Source organism: Phodopus roborovskii, unplaced genomic scaffold (genome assembly GCF_943737965.1).
Source record: "Phodopus roborovskii unplaced genomic scaffold, PHOROB, whole genome shotgun sequence".
In the NCBI taxonomy this organism is placed as follows: Eukaryota; Metazoa; Chordata; class Mammalia; order Rodentia; family Cricetidae; genus Phodopus; species Phodopus roborovskii.
The window spans coordinates 1,814,440-1,834,885 of record NW_026125506.1 but is presented as its reverse complement, the minus strand read 5'-3'; positions in this window follow the sequence as shown (position 1 = coordinate 1,834,885).

The following is a 20,446-nucleotide window of genomic DNA, read 5'->3' as shown; positions in this document are numbered from 1 at the left end:
AATGAACCTGAGTCTGGACAAACAGGAAGAAGTAATGTTTGCTTCTAGAGGAGGCTGTGATGATCCTGGGGCTCCGGGGACAGCAGGTGCTAGGTGGGAAGCAGGGTCTTTGTGGCTGGTGTGGTGGACAGGAGTTACACAGGGCAGGCTCAGCTCTGTGGCAAGTTCCTCTGTCACACGATGGTGAATTTGACTTCCAGCTCAGCATCCTCATCTGTGAAGCGGGAATCCAGAGCACCTTCAGGGAGAAGGGGATCCCACGTACCTATGGAATGTTCCAGAAGCAAGTGAGGCAGTGTGAGGGGGGTCCAGATGTGAGGGGCTGGGGGGTAGGGTGGAGTGGTCAGAACTCCAATTTTCCATTTTGGCTTCCGTTAATGGTGAACGATGACTTAGAACAGTGGTTCCTAACCTGTTGGTTGTGGACCCTTTTTGGCAAACCTCTATCTCCAAAAATATTTACATCATGATTCGTAACAGCAGCAAAACTACAGTTATGAAGTGGCAAAGAAACTAATTGTATGGCTGGGGCTCGTCATGACATGAGGAACTATATTAAAGGGTCAGAGCATTAGAAAAGTTGAAAACCACTGCTCTAGAAGGAGGCTTGGGGTATTTGGAGGCACAGTCGGAAAGAGACTTAAGAGCCCCTCAGGGTGTCCCGGTGACATTCACAGTGGCCATTGTCTATGCGGATAAGGGATCTGTTTATTTTTATAACCCCGCCCCTTCCTGTGATTACTCACACTGTAGCACGAATCAGATGGCATCCTTTTTGAAGGCTGCGTAATTTCCCCATGTGTAGACAGACAGACCCACAGTTGGCTTTCCCTCCATCCGTTGGCAGAGACGCTTGTTTTATTTTGGGTCTATGCCTAGGAAAGGGTTTGCTAGATCCAGCGAGTCTCACCTCTGCTAGCAACAACAAGAACGGCATTTTCCTTTGGCCGAGGGATCCAGAGAGGATGCTCCGAAGGCAGTATGGTAAAAGGTAAAGCCCGCTTGGAAGGCTGGTACCTGAAATATCTAGCTGGCGGGATGGAAAGATGGACGGGTGTAGAGGGCTCTGGATGTTCTCTGTGGTGTCAGCACACACATATCCCCTCATCAAGCTGCCTTTCGGGGAGTCCCCTGTGGGTGGGGCCCATCAGGCTGAGGGCCCAGTGCCTGGAGATGGGGGCAAGCTAGACACTGTCAGATCTGCCCCAGGGAGCAGGTGTTCCTCACCAGGCACCTACCACCCCGTGGCCTCCGCCCCTGCCAGGGTGTGTGAATTAGTAGGTAACTGCCCCACAATGGAGCTGAATGCAAACCTTTATGTCTTTAGGATGGAAAGGCGCTAATGACTGTCCCAGCTTGGGACTTAATTATATACCGCTAATGAGCTGTGGCTCCCTCCTGCCTGGCTCATCTTACAAACAGCCCCACTTGGTCTGGGGCTCCCATGAGGGAGGACACTGTTAGAGATGGTGGGAGGTATGGCCATCTTCAAGGTCATTGTCAAGGATAGAGACTTCCAAGGAATGGCCTCTGTTTCTCTGAAGGGCAGAAGAGATGCTTGCAGCAGGAGAGAGGGCAGTCAGCTCACAGTGCAAGGACTTTCATAAAATGCTATGGCCTGCATCCACGGCAGATCTATCTGCTGGCCCGTGGCTGTTGTCCGGGTGGAGGTAGAGTTAAAAGGGCAGGAAGCAGGAGGGTGAGGGGGCAGGGACAACAGGTCTGATGAGCAAACATGTCTGGCATGTGTCCTGCAGATCTCAGGGGACCCTGACATGTGTGACACTCCTGCAGAGTGTGCCGGACCCATCTCTGCTGCTTATTATATATCTCCTTTCTTGCTCACTGCAACTGTCTTGTTTATGAATTCCTATGCGGCTTGCCCCCTCTGCATGGGTTGTGTGTGTGTGTGTGTGTGTGTGTGTGTGTGGTGGGTCTCTGTGTGTGTCTCTCTCTCAGTGTGTGTGTGTTTGTATGTGGTGTGTCTGTGTCTGTGTGTGTGTGTCTCCATCTCCTGCCTTTGTGCCTTGGCATTTCTACTTCATGAATATTTATAGGAAGAATGAATGAATTGCCTGGGATTCTAAGGAAGATGGGACCCAGAGCTGCAACACACACTTAACTTGTGTTTAATGTGGTAAAAAAATACGTGCAGTATAGATTTTGATTATTTTAACTGTTTGTGGGCACCCAGTTCAGGGGTGTGGAGCTCAGCCATCTCCCCCATCCAGCCGCTGGGCTATCTTACCAAACGGGAGCTCGCTCTGCAACATCTTCTGTCTCCCTTTCCACGGTCCCTGGTCTTCTCCACTCTGACTGAGTGTCCTGGTTCCCCACCTGTGTTCTTTGGAAGAAACTTCTAGGAGGGGACTGACTGGGAACACCCCAGACCTGGATGGATGGATGGATGGATGGAGGAGGCCACAGCTTTGCATCTCCAAGATCCCTGAGTGATCTACCTGGGACTCATTTCCCCAGCTGTCGGTGAACCATTGGATGAGGTGGACACCTCAGGATCTTTGGCACTCTCTAGCTGCAGGTTCACGAGCACGTGGGCCTGCCCCTCCTTGGAAGTGGCCTTGTTCTCTTTGGGGCCAATCCTGGAGGGAGTTGATGGTTGGCATTTGGAGCTGGGGGGTGCCAAACAGCAGAGAAAGAGGCCTGAGTCTGCCCTTCATGGGCCGTGCAATTTTCTCTGTAGTCAAGTCAATTCTTCACAGATGCTAGGTGTTAGGGTAAAGCTGGAGGGGAGGGACCTTGTGCGGATTCCATGGTGGTGGTGGGGACCCAGGCAGAGGGACAAACATGCCAGGCAGACAGAGCTTAAGTGAGAAGTTTTATTAGAAAGGGGAGGGAGGAGGAAGGAAAGAGAACAGAGGTAAAGAGAGAGACAGAGAGAGACAGAGACAGACAGAGGGGGGGCAGAAGAGAAGAGGGAGACAGGAAAAGTCCTGTCTGCCCCAGGGGAACAGCGGAAGAGAGAGCAGGAAGAGAGTGAAAGGTGAGGGTCTGTCTTTTAAAGGATCCTTTGCACCTGTGTGCAGACTACACAACCATGGAACCCTGGGCTGAGCAGAGCACTGCCTGAGTGCACTCTGCCAGGTGACAGGGGCAGGCCAGCGTAACCCCTGCATCCTTACACTAGGGGAGGGTGAAGACTCAGCCACCACAGCCCATTTTCTGCCAGTATCCACCTCTCTAGCCTTGTTCTGTCTTCTGCAGCACCATCAGCCTTAACGGATGCAGTGCCTGGGAGAGCCGTCTGGCGCGAGGATGGTGTCCCCAGGCCTTTCTCCAGCGCTACCTCTGCCATCAGCCGGTGCTACAGCCTCGTAGTGACACATAGTGACACAGCTCCGACGTCTCTGTGGGCTGCTGGGTAGGCTTACAGTGGCACACCGTTTCCTCGTGGCAACCAAATGGCTGCTGTGGTCCAGCTCGCGCAACAGCATCCTCAGATTCTCCCGTTTGTGGGTTGGGTTCCCTGAGGACTCTGAGCCAGCACAGCCATCTGGGTGAGTGCCACCTAAATGAGCACAGTCACAGAGGTGGTCCCCACAGTTGGCTCTCCAGAGTGGACAGGAGGAGGGAGGTAGCCAAGGATCTCCAGCACTACAGCAGAGACAGCAATGAGACACTGGCTGAAGTTCCTAGGGTGGTAGATTCGTTGTGTTGACCGTGGGGGACAGTTGTCCTCCTTGCCACCATTACCAATACCATCACCACCAATTTCAGCGCCACCATCACCATCACCGACCACTACCACCATCACTTGGTCCTGGGTGGTCATTAGCATTCGTGTAGAATTTCCCACTTTACCAGTCGGCACTCAATGAGATAAGACTCCGTCTCTTTTTGCTGTATCCTCACCCAGCTGTGTCTCCAGCCATCTCTAAGTGGTCTAACCTAGACGAGCCCTGTATTTTCCATGTGGGTCACCTTTGCTCCATTTTATGGAGAGTGAGCCTTGGGCTCCAGCAGGCATGTCCATAGGCCTGGCACACATTCATGGGTCATCACTGGCTTTCCTCTGGCCACCTTGGATAGAGAGGAGGCTGAGGCTGAGTATGGCCAGAGCTACTCCAGAGTCACCAAAGGCCATCTGTGAGCAGCTTGGGGGTGTGGGGGTAATGGGTGAGCTACTGTCCTGCTGACAAGGCAGCCAAGGAGGGGCTGTGCAGCTGAGCCCTGGGCTCAGACTTCCACCTGCTCCAGGCAGCCAACACCTTGCCTCAGGAAAAGCAGCCTCGTTAGCATAGCTGCCTGCGGCCCTGGGTGCAGCCGGGGGCAGAGAGGCCTTGTTACCTGCTGCTGGCCCTTCATGTGGATGGCCACGCGAGCTACAGGCTGGACTAAGACACTTGCACATCTCAGCATGGAGTATGCAAGTCCAGGTCTCCGCACTCAGGTATGCAGGTGTGTAGGCAGACACCTACATGTGCACCCACTACCACACACGTGATCACATTACACGCACACATGTGTACTTTGGGATCTGTGCTTGTCTCCACACACATGAGCATGACAGGTGCCTCATGTGCTTGGGACACGGAACCACACAGAGACGTTGATGCAGACAGACTCATGTAGACCCACGCAGACTCATGTGTCCATGTATGTATGTATGTACGTACGTATGAATCTTTGTGGGTTCGGAACAGGCATGTAAACATGTGTCCTAATAGGGGCTCTTTGCTCAGAATGCACTCTGGCTGAACATGCCTATTTATATAACAGCATTGGCATGAGTTGTGGGCAGGTGTGCATGGATGAGCCTTTGTACACGACAGGACACACTCCTGCACATAGCTCACAGGTGCTCGCGGCACGTACATCCCCGTCACCCGGCACAAGAGGATTTGCACCTGTCTGGGGTGGGGTGTGCCGAGCACACCTTAGGGACCTATCCCCACACACAGCTACCCTCAGCCACCTGCCGTGGCTTTCCTTGAGACGGGCTTCCTTCAGGCTTATTTCAAAGATGGGGAAACTGATCCTGAGGTGAAGCTAGGGACTTGGCAGTGAGGGTGAGATGCCCTGATGGTGGATCGGCCAGCCGGGGGACTTCCGGAGAATCCGCAGCAGGCCTGGTTCACAGGACAACTTTCCAGTTCTGGGCTGCGTGTTCTTTCTGGGTATCTTAGCTTTTTCTGAGCCGGTGTCTTTGCTGTTTAAGGTGGTGAGAACACAACGTGCTCGAAGGAACCAGCCACACAATTCCTTTACCTTGGACTGGAGCCTCCAGACCCTGGAGACAACATTCCTAGACTGCCACAGAGTCAAGCCCACAGACAGAACTGGGGCGTGACATTCCTCCCTAGGAGCTGGGCCGGTCCCACTTGGTACCACCCCATAGTCACTCATGCGCTAGAGGCAGGGCAGCTGTGTTTAGAAGAGGCTCCAGCAAGCAGCTAGGATCCCACCCTCGCCGCAGGAGCCTGGCCGCTGCTGTTAACAGTGACTTAGTGCAGATGTAACAACCCTCGTATTCTTTTAGTGAGGCCTGAAAGGTGCTATTAAATGGAATATTGAGATAAAGAAGTGGGAGTTGATCAAGGTTAGGCACTATTTATTCAGATTTTCATGGGCACTAAAGTACCCTTGCCTGGCTCACTTGCTACCCCTCCCATCCCCTGCTCCCGTGGATCCGGCTCTGCCTACTTGGGGGACACGCTGGGAAGAGGCTCTTGGGCCGGGCAAGAAGCTGTGTGCGGGATCAAGGGCAGGATGGGGACATCCAGGACAGGAAAGAGAGCCCGTTGTCCCCTCCCAGTTTCCTGATCACAGCAGCTCAAACCTCAGCAGCTGCTCATGGCCTCCCCACACCAGACCTTTTATGACTGGGCTTCCTAAGAGAGATCTGAATCCCCCAGGGCATGTTTTCCTTCTTTCTGGAGAAAGGGGTTAGGGAGGAGCTAAGAGCTCAGCGGGGCTGCTGCCCAGGGTGTTAGACACCTGTGAGGAGTTTGGTAGGGGTGATGACAGCTGCTGGGGGGGGGGGACTGGAGCCAGGGGTGGGGGTGCTGGGTGCATGCTTCAGTGTCTGCTATGGGTGAGACACAGAAAGACAAGGAAGGGAGGCTTTCAGGGAGAAGCCAGTGCCTGTGCAAGGGTCCTGGGGCAGATGGGAGCGGGTAGCAAGTAGTGAAGGCTATAAGCAAAGAATCTACAATGCGATGTCTCCTCCCTCCCACCATGAGCATGGAAGAATAAGGACTTGAAATCAGGTTTGGGTCATTTGGACTTGCAAACTGAGCCACACCCTCACTGAGGCTAGGTCTGGACAGAGGATATAAATGGAACCTGCCCTCTGTGCACAGCGAGCATCTTGGTGTGCCTGGGACTTCGCTTTCTTATGGGCAGTTTTGTGAGACACCTGGAATGGGCAGCATGGTCGGGAGGCGGGGGCGAGGGCCAGGAGTCTAGAGCTGAACCCCCCGGGGAAGGGTGTAACCAGCTTGAGTCTCTTTCTCTTGCAGAGCACAAGGTTTACAGCCATCCTGCATGGTGCCTTGTAACAGCTCCCCTTGCTGGGGCACTTGAGAAGGCCAGAGCAATGGGTGGCTTGCGTTGCCTGGCTTTGCTTCCCTCTTGATCACCAGGCACTGCCTGCATGTCTCTGGGCCTCAGTTTTCTTTCAGCAAAGTGGGAAGGGCAAAAATCTTGCATTGTGTTGGCCTGCAAATATGGGGTGCTACTGTGTCTGGGCTCATTCCCTTCAGCCTTTTTCATGAGCCCAACCTGGGCTTGAATTTCCCTTCATCTTCAGAGCCGTGTGTCCTCTGGTGATAACTACAAAGGTGCTGTGCTGGATAATTTTATGTCAACTGGAAGCAGGCTAGCATCACCTGAGAGGTGGAAACCCCAACTGAAAAGACACCTCCTTAAGATCAGGCTGTGGGCAAGCCTGTAGGGCATTTTCTTAATTAGTGATCGATGGGGGAGGGCTCAGCCCACTGTGGGTGGGGCCGTCCCTGGGTTCTATCAGAAAGCAGGCTGAGCAAGCCATGAGGAGCAAGCCAGTGAGCAGCACCCTCCATGGCCTCTGCATCAGCTCCTGCCTCCAGGGTCCTGCCCAGCTTGAGTTCCGCCCTCGCTGCTTTTGATGATGAACTGTTAACATGGAGCTGTGAGTGAAGAAACCCTTTCCTCCACAAGTTGCTTTGGCCATGGTGTTTCATCACAGCCTGACTAAGGCCAGTTGTGCTCCAGGCACAGGCATCTGATCATTCTAGTCTGGGGGGGTGGTGGTGGTGCTGAGAGAGGCTCATATGTCTCCCCACAGCCTTGTAGGGAGCTTCCAGAGCTAGGGTTTGGACTCTGCAATTCCAGAGTTTGTGTCCACGGTGGTCCTGGCCTCCTGCACACCCCCTGCCCCCATTGCCCTCAGTCCCCCATCTCTTTAGGAGTGCATGATAAGATCTTCCAGGCAAAGCTGTTCCCTTGAATTGGGCAAGCTCCTGTTATGTGACATGTGGGCCCTGTATTGTGTGGTGGCTCTGCTCAGCCATGAAGTTGCTGCCCGCTTCTCCCAGAGGAGGCGTGGGGGTAGCCTGGGCCCCCTGCTGCTGGACATGCTTGTCCTCTGTTTCCCCAACACCTCTGACCTGTGCTCTACCCAGTGCATTCAGGCTGTGCCCTGAGATAACACGTTCACCATGCATTGTCCCCAGCCTGTCCTCGAGCCTATCCTGCCTCCCTCCCTCAGGGATTCCTGTGTGACTTCCCTGGCAGAGGCCAGACTTGAATGCCAGGGTTCCCTGGAAGCAAGCCTGATGCCCCTGTCTGACATGCGCCCCGCACGGGGCCCCAAATTAGAGGAAGTGGTTCCCCATCAAAGGCAGGCTGGGCCCAGCAGGGGATGTGCAGGGCCTAGGGAGTGCTACTTGACTGATTTTGTCTAATTATGGCTGGTTTAATATTTATAGGGGTGGTGCCAGAGGGCTTCTAGCCCTGCAGCTCACCTCAGGTGGCCCCGGGTGGGGGCACAGAGGAGAGGGTAGGCAGCTTACACCCAGAGTCCTGGTTGGCCAGGCCCACGTGGGATGACGCTGCTGCTCTCAGGAGCTCGGGAAGGAAGCATCATTTCGTACAATGCCATGCACTGGGCGCCCAGCGCAAACGCTGGCACCCGTGTGGAGGCTGTGGAACAAGGCCAATCTGATTGTGTCATTCAAGCTTTGACTTATTCCCTGCTGTGTGACCCTGGGCAAGTGAATAGATCTCTCTCAGCCTTAATTGCCAGTGTGCATAGAACTGGAAAGGTGGTGTGTTGTTCATGGGACAGATGGACTCTGAAGCCCCTTTGGGCTAATGCTTTGAGGCTTGGTTTCCAGCTGGTGTCGCCGGCTTCGGAGGTTGGGGTGCCTTTGGGGGGGCAGCTAACTGCAAGTAGCTTGCCCCAAACCCGTGGGAATGGCAACGTGCCCCCCAGGTGAATGGCAAGGCCTTCCTTATCTGAGTAGGAATGTTGAGTCTCGGGCTGCTGCTGGCGCCTCTCCAGATCAGAATGCATAGCCCGCTAGATCCCAGACATTCTGCATATGTGTTATTACGTTATTTCATTTCCACATTCCCTGTCACTCCAATCAGGATAATCCCCCCAGGGGGGCCCCTTGGGGTGTCAGACCTAGAGTGTCATCCCTGGTGCCCCTCTGTGGACCACTCAGTTTCCTCATCATGTAGAGTGGGGGCGGACATACTTGGGAGGACTTCAATCACGCTGTGTCTTTACTCAGTGGGTTCGGTGGCCTCGCTCGGCATGTGTAAGCTATTGCTGCAGCCAATGAGCCCTGCAATATTTTCTTTTCACTCAGAGGGGGACAAAAGCTAAAAATGATAAACACCAATAGCTTCATCATTCCACAGCTTGGGAAATTATCTAAGTTCCATTCCAGGCTCGGGTGTGCAGACAGGCGGGAGGGACTCTTGATGTGTTGGCAATGGCATTCTGCCTGGTACTGTAACCCCGCCCCCATTTACATTGAGGTTCAGAGTGGCCCCAGGTGCCTCCAAGGCCACCAAACCAGATGCTGATGGGATGTGCCACCTTGAGGTTGGGTGTTAGCTCCCCTCCCAGTCCCCTCTGGGCTGTGCGGGGAACTGTAGGGTGTCCCTGGGAAGGGCATGTCTCCCCGTGAGAGCCGGCTGCCGGTTCTTAGTAGCGTCCCTAGGGGTTTGTGTCAAGGACAAAATGGTGTGTCTCATGGGTGAATAAAGTCAACACAGCTCCAGACAGAATTTATTTCTTGTTAGAGATACCATTTTTAAAGGATGGCATAGAGAAGCTTTAAAAATGAAATTATAGCCGGTAATATAAACCTCATAGGCACTGTATTCAAATGACACTACAGTAATATGCCAAGTTCATAAATAAACATTGCCTATTAACCCTTTACTGTGCCCCATGGGCAAGTGGCTGAGACACAGCTGCAATGGGCCGGGCCTCTCCTTCTAGGTATCCCCCGGGCTATTCCTAACCTTTCACTTAGGTGTCAAAAATGAGAACATCCTCTGCTAGAATGAAGGGTGGTGTGCTGTCTGTGGAGTTAGCAGAAACCGGGGTAGATGCCTCTGGCTGGGGCTGTACCAGGTCCCTTGCTTCGGGCATGTCCCGCCTCCTATAACCACGTTTAAATGAATACTACCCCACTCCAGTACGCAGTCTAGGCTATGTGTGATGGTATGTGCCGCCTCCTCTCCCCATGCTTCTCTGTCAGGGTGATTTAATCTCGCTTGAGATGGTCATGTTGCGGATACCAGGTAGAGGTCGGGACTCCGCCCAGCATCCCACAATGCACAGGGCAGTCTCCGCCGCAAAGCGTCAGGTAGCCCCAGATGACCTCATGTCTGTTCCTACTCTCCTGCATGATGACTGCCATGGCTTGGTCTGTCTTCAAGTGTGGCCCTTGGGGCACAGAGGTATAGTGAGATATCCACCCTGCCCGCACCTGTAGCACTGGCCACGCCCATTTGGGCGTGGCCACATGGGGCAGACCTGATGAAGGGCTAGGTTAGGTCTGGGCCCCCCCCCCCCCCCCGATCTCTTTGGTTCTGGTCGGGTCATGGAGAGCATCCTGGGTGTGGATCCTTGGAATGGGAAGTTGAGGGTCATCGGTTTCTCGAGTAAGTGTCTTCTCCCCCAATAAAATTAATAAATTATTTTAAACCTAGTCCCTCGTATCAGCGTCTGGCAGCACAGAGGTCTTCAACAGACACTCTAGGAAGTTCTGATGAAGACGGGGCCTTCCCCTTGTTCCTCTGTCCCCTGCTACTACCTCGTCACTCTTGCTTGGAGCCGCTTTTCTTATCCAGAAGTCTGCCTGTGCCCTGGTCATAACCATCCTCCTTCCCACCCTTATCTAATGGACGGGAACTTTGCCACCTTGGGATTCCACTGGGCACAGGACAGGGTCAGGGCCCGGGACTCCACCCCTCTTCATCTGGGATCCAGGAGTTCCACCAGAGATGTTAGATTTTCCCCATGTGACTCTAGCAGCTCTGTAGAGCCAGGGGCAGTAGGAAGCAGCTGGCAGGGTCTGTTGCAATTATACTTGGGGGCTTTGGTGAGACAGGACCCCCACGCTTCCACATGCAGAGTGTCATCAGCATGGTGTCCCTGACCCGTGGGAACCCCTCTCCCCCCACGCTGAGATTTCACAGTGTGGCCAGGCACTCAGCCCCGGCATCTGAGTCTCACTGTGGTTTTAGGAGACCAAGCTTGGGCTATTTGTCTGACTGGCTCTCCTCCTCAGTTCCCCTGGCAAATGGCTAATTTAATAGCATTTAATTTAATTTTTAAATGATTCTTCAGAAAAGCCTGTGACCACAGAGGCCCTGGCTCTCCCCATCCTCCTGCTCTCTGTGGCTGCAGATCCATCTCGTGGCTCAAACCCGGCTCCTGGCAACACAGGCCTCTTGTAGGCCCCATGGCCTTTCATGAAAATGTTGAGTTTGCTGTCTGCCCACTGGGCATAATTACCCTTCTCCTCTCCAGAGCCCCTCTTGGCCCAGCCCAGGATGGAAAGCCCAGGAAATCCAGAGTAAGTTAGACACTGAGACATAGCTGAGCCTGAGACAAAGGGCTACAGAAGCCAGCACACGTGTACGTACAACGACACACAGAGCATGCACATATGTACTCAAGCATGTACACTCACAACACACAGTGCAACTCACAAATCCACACCAGTGCAAATGTGTGTGTGTGTGCACGCATACAGCACACAAATGTACACATGCCTAACACACATGACACAACAATGCACACGTATGCACGTGTATGCTCACATCTATACCCACACAGTGTATGGCACACGTGTGCGACACATTCGTAAGCACACACATGTGCAATGCACGACTGAATGCCCGTGCTTGTGCACGCACACTTGTATACACACACCCACCCCCTTCCTCACTCTTTCAGGGAAGGTGGTTTAGCCAGTAGCTCATTTCTCCTGGACGATGGAATTGGAACCTTTCCACATCAATTGGTGCCTCAGTTTCCCCCCCTGTGTTGCTGAGTTAACCCAGCTCATTGCTTGTATTCATGTTCCAATTATAATTAAGGAATTGTACTTTTTTGTCCCATCTTTACCACGTGGCCCCCACATAGCAGGGAGTCACACGCCTGACTCTCTTCAGGAAGAAGAGATACTACCAGAAGGAGAGGCAGCCCTGTGAGGAGACTTTGGTAAGAAAGAGAATGGGTAGGAACCCCAGGAGCCTTGGGGGGCACAACCCGGAGAGCATGGGGTGATACTGACATCAATGGACTCTGAGAGGCAGCCTGGTCCCCCACACCTGTCTCAGGTGTCCTGAAGCACAGCCTCCGGGCATCTCTGCAACCCCCCCTGGTCCTTCTCCAGGCCCCATAGCATGGATCCCTGGCCCAGAACCCCCGTGAAAGGCTATGAACAAGTCCCAGTCCATGATGAATCTTATGCTTCACTCCAGGCCTGGTCCACCCACTGCCCAAGTGTGAATCTCCCCACTCCTTACCTTCCACAGACTTAGTTCATATCAGGTGAACAGGGTGCTCCAAGTGGAGAATAGAAGAGCCACAACGTGGAGGGGGCCTGGGTCCCTGCTAACTCTTGGAGGAATGCTGCTCTAGAGACTTGTCCAATCAGAACCTGGGTGCCTGGTGTGGTGTGCCAGCTGATGTCATCTGTCTGGGTCAGGATGCCCAGTGACTGCTTTTATGTAGCAAATGCAGTAGTTGTAATGGGCACACTCAGGCTTGTGGAGCTTGAAATGTTTATCATTTTCTATAACAACTCCCTCACCTCCAGAAACAACTGAAAATGCCCACGCTGGTCTCCACGGGCAGGTCAGCCTCCGAGCTTGGGGCACACAAAGAACTTGTGAGTAGACAGCAAGACATAAACAGTGGCTAGTGAAGATGGTTCCTCAGCCTCTGCATGGTAGCTCTGACCCAGGTCGGATACCAACCGCGATACTGGAAACAGGTGTAGGGTTTCCCATAGCTGCTCAGTATTTTTTTTTTTTTTAACTTAGTATAAAAAAATGGGTTCTTATGGGCATACTTCTATTACTCTCTTGTCCCGAGTTCCCCCCACTCTGACCCCGCTCCTGACTCCCTAGTCTGCCTTCTGTTTTCACACGGGATCTATAAATAAGCATGCTTATTTGTGTTTAGCTCCCACCGAGCATCTGAGAGAAGCATACAGTGTCTCTCTCTGAGTCTGGCTTGGTTTGCTTAACGTGATGGCTGTAAATGACGTGGCTTTGCTCATCTTTGTGGCTGTGTGGCTTTTCCTCCGTGCTTCATTTGTGTGTCTGCTGGGGTTTGAACTGGGTGTCTCCTCACCTGTGACGTCAGGCTCCGTCGTGCATCCTCACCTTGAACGACCCCGGGCAGCTCTGACAAATGGAACCGGTGTCGGGATGGGTCTTTGCTTCAGCTCTCCTCTCTTCTCCCATCTCCCTGCCGTCTCAAAGCCCAGGACAGTCTGCCGGTGTGTTACTTATGTGTCTTGTGTGCCGTCTCTTCCTTAACTCAGGGAGGGCTCTTCACACAGGCCGAGGTTCAATAATTCTCTTTAAAGTTACAGAGAAATGTATGCTTAATTATATTTGCATATGAAAAATAGGGTCTAATTAGTTTGATTGATTATTATTTTAACCCTAATGGCATTTTGAGTATCTGTCCCAACTAATAGCGACTGTATCAGCCATAAATCATTGGCTTTTTATGGCATGGTCTATTGAGCTGGCTTATGAAATACATTTTATTAATATCCTGCAATGTATTGAAACTGATACAAGTCAAACAACTGCTCATTCATTAAGCTGTTTAAATGTCAGTCTCACACAAGAGTAATAACACAGGAAACACGGACCTTGGAATCCTTCGGCAGACCACAGGCTCTCAAATATTAGTCCTCTTGGAAAATATATTCTGGAGATAAAAGTCCAATTATGTCATTTATTGCATTAAATAAATCTTTATTGACTAACGTAAATGTTAGGTTAGCGGACGTGCCTCCCTGCAACCTTTTAACTCTCTGGGATTGATTTCTGGCGGGGGGGGGCAATAGAGAAGGGGGGCTTTGGTTACTTTGGTGACCTTGACGGTGAGAGCCCTGGGGAATCCAGGGCTCAGATTTCCTTACAACAAGGCCCGGCCACTCTGTGAGCCAAGGTCCTCAGTCTGTGGCTTTTCCTCTGAGGTCTCACTGAGGCTGGAGTTTCCAGTCAGGGCCCTTCCAGGGGCCACTTCCTGTTCTCTCACGTGCATGAAGGGTGCAGGCTGGGGGTGGCGGTGGTGATTGGGCAAGTGAAGTCATTGCTTCTGACACACTAGTGGGAGACAGTGGACCAAAGGCGGTGGAGTGGGCCGCTGTTGGGGGAGGGCATGGGCAGAGAGGAGGTGAGAAGGACAGAGAAGGGGCCTGGGCATTGCTTCTGGGCACAGGATGCTGGGACAGATACAGGAGGGAAAAGCCCCAGGGACCAGGCCCCAGGGAAGGGGTTTCAGGCTTCTTCTGTAGGCTTGGCCTCAGGAGGGGCGGCTGGGCCCGTTCCCCACTTGCCAAATGTACTATGGTGCTGTGAGTCTGAAATTTAGACCTGGCTACTGCTGGCCGGGAGGGCACAGCTGTGGTCATTAAGAGTGTGACAGCAGAGAGGAGAAACGTGGTGCCTCAGGACTTCATGGAGGTCAAGTTGACAGGGTGGACTGGTAGAGTGGATGTTGGGAGACCAAGAGATAGGAGCCCAGGACGTCCCTATACTGGCTCTGTTAGACAGTGGTGAATGTTCAGCTTGCTGTGTAATGTCAGGCGGCTCGCAAACCTCCCTGGTCCTCGGCTTCTCCATCTATCTACTGGTGAATTGAGCAGTGTTAGAAGCATAAAACCAATAATTCGCTTTTTTTTTTTTTTTTTTTTTTTAAGTCTTAGCCATGCCAAGGGGCAGCCATGTTGGAAGGTGGCTTTTCCAGTTTCTATACTTTATAGTCGGGGAAACAGAGGCTCAGGGAAGAGATGAGATTTGTAGATGGGTGTGTGGCCAATCTATGTAAAACTGGATCCCAGCTCCTTGTCACGGGCTGCCCTTGCCATTAGTGGACAGGGCCAGAAAGGGGACAGGGTGGGGGGAGGGGGGAAGTGGCGGGTGGGGAAGGTAGGTGGGGAGTGTCGAGTTAGAAAGTGGCAGTCGGGAGGTCCCAAGCTTGATCTTTGTTGTCTGGTTGGGCAACTTTGGGCACTTCACGTGATTTCTCTGGTCCCCACCTTCCTGGGCCATGCCTGGAGGCCTTCTGCACAGGATGGGATGGCTGTCACTGTGAGTGACCTGTGAGGGTGGGTTGATTAAAGAACATGGACTTTGGAGTCATGGTCATGTGGGTCTGGGTTCAAACCTCACCTCTCTGCTGTGAGAATCCAAGAGGGCCATCTGCTTCCTGGAACCTGTATCTCTGATTGGCGGGGGGGGGGGGGGCACAGCTAGCGGCCTGCCTCATGTACTGGGGTGGGTTGGAATTCACACCCAGTTGAAAGTCATGGTACCAGAGTCTGGGCAGGCATAAGGCTTCCAGAAGTTGCCAGGAGTTGTGTGTGTGTGTTGGGTTGGGATTGGGTGGTGTCTGCCACGTGGGTGGTCATGGGGTTTGTGTGTGTGTGTGTGTGTGTGTGTGAATGTTTCTAAGGGGTTCCCTACCAGGCTTGCTAACTTGCTGTGTGACCTTCTCCCAGTCCCTCAGCCTCTCTGAACCTTGCTCCCCTTGTATATGAATCCAAGAGAGGTCTACTTGAGTGCTATGGACTTTTTCAGAGCCTTAAAAAAATGAAAAAGAAAAATTAATGATTGTAAAGGTCCATGGTTAGTAAGAACCATCCTCCCCAACCTTTCAGGCAGAAATAAAACAACACACAGCCGGCTTTGCAAATCACCATCTTGGAGGTTGTAAGCGCTGGTATCTGCTTTTGTATGAGACTTGATTGAAATTCTTCTGCGATGGCGGCGTCCCCGCCATCAATGCCTTAATTAGAAATGAGGACAGTCACATCGGCATAAATTAAATCAGACTAAAGATGATTAACAAAGTAAATGCAAGGAATCATTAAATTAAACCATTGTGCCAAGTCCTCTGCCTATCTATCACAAATTTGGGCTGCTAATGAGGGTCTTAATTAGTAAGTTAGGTCGAAATAATTCATGCCAGTCACTCCGAGGCAACCCCCTTTCCCTCGTCTTCTTACGGGGTCTTTCTGCTTCCAGCTCCGAATGCAAATATATCAGGCTGTTGGACATGGACATCGCTGACAAATGACATCATTCTCCCATGATCAAATCCGCATAGCAATGGTTTGCTCTGATGCCTGGGGTGAAGTCCTGTCTGCCACAAGGGGCAGGATCAGTCCTCAAACAACAGAACTGAGGACAGATGAGACACGGTTCTGGATTCGTCACGAGTGAGGGCTGGAGACAGGAGATTTGAAGAGTCAGTGAGTGACCTGGGGTAGAGCTCTGGGAACTCTGGTATCCCAGAATTCCCTCTTCTTCCTGTTGTGTTCAGCAGATCTGCATACTCCATACTCCCTGAGGAAGAAGTGGAGAGGCTCAGAGAGGTGAATTGACTTGCCCAAGGTCACACAGCCACAAAGAGGCAGAGCTTGACTCAGCTCTCTATCCTGCTCCCCTCCCTGATGGCTGAGCTCCAGGTGGGTGGAGCTGGGTGGAGCTGGGCACCAGGTGGGTGGTGGAAGGTAAAGTAGAGCAGAGCGTATCAGCTGGGAGAGCCACTTACTAACTTGGTCTGGTTTTCAGCAGGATGGGCTTGGGAGACAGAGCGTTTTCAGGGTCAGTAGACTCGGCATGGATATTGGAATCCGCTAACTGCACGTCCTATGATTCCCAAGCCAAGGGTTTCTACTCGCGCTCCGGAGCCTCCGTTTCCTCATCTGTAGTCTGGTGTGGGATTCGTGAGGGTTCAACGAGGTCATGTGTGAGGTATGTTTTGTACCCCGTAGGAGTGTAGAAAGTGACTCTCCTCTCCCCTTCCCAGGGATTGCCAGGGAACTCAGCTTTTGCGCTGTAACGAGCCCCATGGAACTTAGTGGCTCCTTCATCGGGATGCAGGCTGTCTGGGCTCAGCTGTGTAGCTCTTCTCAGACTTGACCACCAGCAGGTCAAGCAGGAAGGGGTTATCTGGCTGAAGGCTGGGGCACAGGAGTGTGGTGTCCCTGTCCCATAGCAGGCTGGCAACAGTGGGCACTATTGGCCATGGAAGACATCCAGACAGCCGGGGGTGGGTTTGCGGTTCCTGGCTCAACTGCTCAAGAAGTCTCAACAGTTGCTGTGGCCTGGATAATGTCCCCAGAGGTGTCCACGCCCTACACCCAGGAACTTGTGCATGCATTTCTTTCTATGTGTGTTTGTGAGCAGATGACCGGGATAGGAGCTGACCCACAGATGCAGTGGCAGGTGCCTTCCTGTGTTGGGTGGGTCTACAGGAGAGAAGGTCTGTGATGGGGGACGTCCTCCTGTATATGCGTTGCTCTTATTGGTTGATGAGTAAAACGCTGTTTGGCAAACAGAGGCGGGGTGAGGAGATGAGGAGAATTCTGGGAAAGGTAGGCAGAGGGAGCACGCCAAAAGAAGGACGCCATGCAGGCCGCCAAAGGAATAACAGGTCCGGATCCATCTCCAGTAAGTGCTCTGAACCTTGCACCTTAGCGCCCCTCCCCCCATGACTCATCTCGAGCCTCAGTTCACCAGAATGGGGACATGTCTGTGTCTTTTGATACCACCTACTTTGTGGAAACAAGTCATGACCACAAGCCCAGACTGGATGGAGGCCGAGGGGCCACACCTTGCTCTGGGAGGGGTCACAAAGCCATCTGCCGCAGAAGCAAGCACCTGGGGTGGAGGGACCTGGGTCCTAGCTGGCCGCCTAGCACACCCATTGGTATTGTAGATGGCATACTAGGTATCTTCTCTTTTTTTGTTTATTTTTTGTCAAGGGTGTGCAATAGAAAAGTCATCGTTTTACTGATCCTTGAATGGTCAGTTCAATTTCTTTAGGCGCATGGCCAAGGTCTTGCAAATGTTACCCATTTCCAGAACCTTCCATGGCCCTAACCTGAAAGTCTTACCACCTGCTAGGGTGTGTGTAGGAGATTCTGGCAACTTCTCCTCTGGGTGACCTTGACTCTGGTGGGCAGAGCCACTGGGTATCTGTGCTTTCCCATCTGGTTTATTCCCCTTTTTAGCGCGTGCCCAAGGGCCAGTGTGAGCGCCTTAGCCTCACAACCACACCCAGAGGTGAGGAGCTCCGAGACTCTGAGGCTGGTTTGTGGGGGCACGCACAGCGGATGAGTGAAGGCCCCGAAGCCTGAGCTCAGATCTGCCGGTGTCAGGGTGGGGAATGAGGCCCACCTTGCTCTCTCGTCCACCCTGCCACCCCCAGTGACAGTTACTAGCCTCCCGGTACCCACCGCCCAGCCACACAGCTCAATACGGTCGCCCCTCCCCCACCGGACGTCCATTAATTTCCCACTGCCAGCCTGGCCCAGAACAATCACTTTTTCATCGATCCCGCTTCAATTAATTAAAAAATCCATCCGACTACTCCACAGCTGATGGACTTTGAGGGTTCAGAAGAAAATAAATAAATTAGTCTTGGAACAGTGGGGGGGTGGGTGGGCTTGTGGAGGAGGAGCCACCGGGAAGCGATGGGAGGCTCCCAGCCAGGACTAGTTCTGGGTCTGGGGAGCAGCATCAGTGGCTGGGACTCTGGGTTGTGTTGCTGAGGCAACTGTAAACATAGCTGTGGTTCCATGAGCTTTTGTGGGCGGTTGGGATTCCGCGGGTTTTCTCATTGGCCCTGGGCCGAAGATGAAGTTGGTGTCTTGTCTGAGGCCACACAACAAGGATGTGTCAGGAAGGACCTCAGCTCCTCTTTCATGAGCTTCTCTGGGGTGCATTCCTTGGTGGCTCAGCGCAGGGGCCACTGAAGGCCGAGGTCACACAGCAAGCTCAGTGCTCTGAAAAGTCTGAAGGGTGTTCTCGGAGAAGGGGGCATTGGGGGCAGAACCCCTGGATGGAGGATTGGAAGACGTTCTTTCCTAGTCACATGGCTTGATGAGGCTTCAAGCTGTGTGTGTCTGTGTATATAAGCATGTGTACACGTGTATATATGTGCGCACACATGTATGTGTACATGTGTGCACTAGTACTGTGTATTCATATATGTGTGTGTCTGTGTGTGAACACGTGTGTATATGTGTACGTGTGTGTGTGTGTGTGTGTTCGTGTGTGTTCTTTCTCCAGCACGGGAAAGAAGATAAGCTAAGATGGAAATTGAGATCTGATGTTATGAGCACTTTCCCAACAGCCTGGTGGGAGATTGACATCTCCCCTCAGTCTGATGTGGACTAGTTCTAGGGAAAACATTGGCAACAGCAATGACACACACACATATGTGCCCACACACACATGCACACACACAGCAATAAGAGTGCACAGAACAGAGACCCCCCCCATGGGCGGGGTCCCTCACACTTACAGCTGTGCATAGGGTTTTTTTATAAACCAGTTAAGTCCTGGCGTGAGGTCAGACAAGGTGGGGTAAACTCTTGTGCGCTGTCAGCCTGCACTGGCTGGGGCTCCCACAGTTGGGGTGCCCAGCTCCCTGTGGGTGGGGCCACTCATCAGAGTGCCAAAGCTCATTATAGACATAACATTTAAATTTCAGCTCCGGTGTTCAGGAGATGGTACCACTGTCCTGGCCTCGGAGGGGACACCGGGACCTGCAGAGGCCTGACAGGCATTTGTGCAGAGCTACCGTCTAGCACACGGTTCTCAACCTTTCTACGGCTGCAACCCTTCAATACAGTTCCTCATGTTGTGGTGACCCCCCCAACCATAAGATTATTTTGTTGCTACTTCATAACTGTAATTTGGGTACTGTTATTATGAATCATACTGTGAATACATGACATGCAGGATATATATGAGCCCACTGTGAAAGGGTTGTTCGCCTCTTAGAGGGGCCGTGACCTGACCCACGGGCTGCGAACCCTTCTCTAGGTGATGTGACCGCTCACCTTGTGCTGGGGACGGATGCCTGCTTCCAGGCTCGGAGTCTGAGAAAGGGAAAACAGTTGGGCTCTCTCTCTCTCTCTCTCGGGGAGCGGCCTGGGTAGTGGGCAGCAGGTGGTGAGGGGTACTTCAGGGTAACTGGGCTCTTCTATGAGTTCCCCACTCTCTGGTCTTGCCTCTGTAGCGGGATGGGTGACAGGTGTCCTCAGCCTTCAGGAATGCCAGATTAAGGCCATCTAATTTGTAGCCCAGCATCCTGCTGGCCGGAGAGGCCATCTGCAGCTCCTGGAGCCAGGCCAGGTAGCAGGAAGGTGAGGTCCTCATCGGGCTGTGCCCGGCAATGCGAGGAAAAGCATGGGGTCCCACCTCCCTCCCCTGTCCCTGCTCACCCCCATAGCCCAGTGAGCAGTGGGAGTGATGGGGTAGTTGTGGCGGCCCCTGCAGGCTCGTCTATTTGAACACTTTGTCACTAGTTGGAAGTGTGTCCTTATTAGAGGAAATAAGTCACGGGGGGGGGGGGGGAGGGGTTGGCCACCACAGGGATGCTGGAGGGATGGATCAGTAGCTCATAGCTCTTTAGGAGGTCCTGGGTTTGATTCCTAGCACCCACTTAAACCAACTACGATTCCAGTTTCGGGGGCATTCAACAGGCACACAGGCAAAAACGTTCATCGCATAAGATAAAGCAAATCTTTGCAAAATTAAGAAAAGCAGAGGCTCCACAGGATGCCCAGTTTGCTATCTCTCCGCCTCCAACTTGCGGACCAGGGCGTGAGGCCTCAGTTACCGCCACGCCTGAGTGTCTGCTGCCATGCTTTCTGCCATGATGGTCGTGGACCCTAACCCTCGCTCCACAGCCATGGCCCCAACCATC